General features: G+C 39.7%; 1 protein-coding gene across 1 annotated transcript in view; it reads right to left on the bottom strand.

Annotated features, from left to right (window-relative positions):
* The window catches only part of tspo (translocator protein), an 11,245-nt gene extending 10,037 nt beyond the window's left edge, over positions 1 to 1,208 (bottom strand). The window contains exon 1 of the mRNA XM_014006295.1: positions 1,189 to 1,208. The gene's annotated coding sequence lies outside the window, so the exon portion shown is untranslated. The remainder of the gene's footprint in view (positions 1 to 1,188) is intronic.
* Positions 1,209 to 2,477: the final 1,269 nt, after the last annotated feature.

The following is a 2,477-nucleotide window of genomic DNA, read 5'->3' as shown; positions in this document are numbered from 1 at the left end:
ATGGCAGGTACTTATTATAAGAGATAACATTTTGCACTGACAAGTTAAGCTGCTCTTCTTACAACATATATTTTGGGAAAACATTAATTCAAGCTTCATGTAAGGATTAACTTGAAACCACATTTAACTGACACACTGTTAAATTGTTAACAATCATTAAAAAGTATTAATTAAAGTTTATTTGTGGGTTTGTATTACAACATAATAATTAGCTTGGCACAGAAAGCAATCATAAGTTAAAATAATCACATTAGAGCTTCCTCAGCCCTTGCTTTCAAAAGATTTGAGGAAGCACGTGATTCCTACAGTGTTATGATAAAAAGTCAGTTCTCATTTCTTCACAATGAGAAATGTGTCACACAATACAAATATACAACCATTTTGTAAATTAATGGGTACATCAAATCAAGGGGTAAGTTGTGTTGGCACATAATAGTTTCCTTAGCAAAAAAGTAAATGTTGAAAGACGGTCTGGTCACAATAATAATTGTTCTAGAAGATAATTGAGAAACATACAAAATCCTCGAATTTAAAGCAAACCATAAAAATGCAAGAGATGGTTTATACTTGCAAAATATAGTAAACTAGAGGAAAAGCATTTCTTGAGAAAATGCAATGTGAATGTTTATTTCTGAATTATTTTTAGTGAAAGCTGCTAAAAAAAGCTAAAAATAGCTGAACTAAGCTGAGTAACTGGGAAAAAAACCCTGAAATTAGCAAAAAGAAGCTAATTTAGCCCACATAGCAGACAGGTATGGGTCCGATCTGGTGTTAAGCTGGCACTGCTGACTGACTGCTGGCATGGCGAGTGATTTGTTAATCAGGTCTGGCAATGATGACACTGTTTTAAGATGACACAGCTGACCCGTTTATGGTTTATGTGGAGCTGGCCCAGGCATGGACCAAAGGGCCATTCTTTGTGGTATCTGGGTTGAGCATTGTGTGGGCCAGAACTGGGCCAGACAAATCTTGCTATGTGGAGTTTGGATCATAATGAGGGCTGAAACAAACAGATCACTTACTTTGCCTTTCAACTCAACTCTTTCTTCACTGCGACAGACTGAAACAATGCCCTCATTCCTGAGGATGAGGCTCGGATCAGTCAATCCATCTCTGTCCTACCATCACACATGAACAAGATGCTGAACTCTTCCACTTGAGGCAAAGACTCCCTTCAGAGATATTTACCTGTTGACCCTCAGAAATGTGTCCAATGTGGGGGCGAAAATAACGGTGTCAGCAGGAGGCGAGGACAAGGAGGTGGCAAACTTYTTCCCGTCTGATGTCTCTGAAAGTTAAAAAGGACATTTCATGCAAAATCCATATTTTTATTCCTTAAATGCATTTTGTTGTGAACTTGGAGACAGTTTTAATCTAGTTTCTCCTGATTCTGCGTAGATGCATATTCTGTTTGAGTTAAATTTGTCAACTTGTTCAGTTTTCTCTGATGTTTACTGAACTATTACTTTAAGCTTTTGTGACAGAAATGCCAAAAAAGTTCTGTTTCATCATCTCTATTCTCCTCTTGCTCTGGGTCAGACTCTGGCTTCAACATTTAAGGATAAATGGACATCTATTAATCAATTTATAAAATAAAAAAAAAAGTTTCTGCTGCTCTGGAAGATGAATTTAAAGAGACAGCCTCAAAAGGGATAAAAGGGTAGCCTGGTTAAAACCAGACCTTTTTCCTACACTTTGCTTCGTACGAGGGTCTGGACTCTCGGCTATAGAGAAGTGATTCTTGCTGGAGGCGTGGCCTCTGCTGAAGTTTAAAATGATTGGATCGGTTGGCCGCGACGTACGTGTGCTAACCCTAACTTCCTCTGTGAAGGAGGCTAAGCTAAGAAGCTAACCGGAAATTGCGAGCGCTGTAAACAACCCTACTGAGAGGAGAAAAGTACCGAGCCGAACAAGATGACTGTAAATGAGAGCTGCTGCTTTGTCAGACAAATTTAATTTAATTTGGAAGCCTTATCAACACAGACTGGCTTCATTCACTTCCTCCACTGCCGTATGCTGAACTAACTAGCAGACACTGTGCAGTGCGGAAAATCAACGTCATTCAAAACCCCGCCTTCTGTTTGCTGATTGACCCAGGTGAAATAAACTACAAGCAGACTCTGCGCAGAAAATCAACATTGTAGTTCAAAACTCCGCCTTCTGTTCTCTGATTGGCCCAGATAAAAATTCTCCTGAAGAAATCCTTGTCTATAGGAGAAATCCCAGATGGAGCAGTGAAGGGAAACTAGAATTGAGCGGAACTGCGTAGGAAAGCAAGGGCCAGGCTAATAAAATGGGGGATTGTGGAGTTACAATAAGCAAGAAATTGTTCCGGGGGCCACAGTTCTGCAGGTCAGCAGCTTAGGGGCCGAACATCCAACAATTAAAGTCATTATGTAAATACGTTAATAAGCAGAGGTTCTTCTTCCATGAAGCAGCTCTGTTCTCCTCCATCCATATTTTCAGTTCCAGGCTGA

This window comes from Austrofundulus limnaeus, unplaced genomic scaffold (genome assembly GCF_001266775.1).
Source record: "Austrofundulus limnaeus strain Quisiro unplaced genomic scaffold, Austrofundulus_limnaeus-1.0 Scaffold35, whole genome shotgun sequence".
Taxonomy (NCBI): domain Eukaryota; kingdom Metazoa; phylum Chordata; class Actinopteri; order Cyprinodontiformes; family Rivulidae; genus Austrofundulus; species Austrofundulus limnaeus.
The sequence above is the reverse complement of the archived record's forward strand: the minus strand, read 5'-3'. Positions and strand labels throughout refer to the sequence as shown.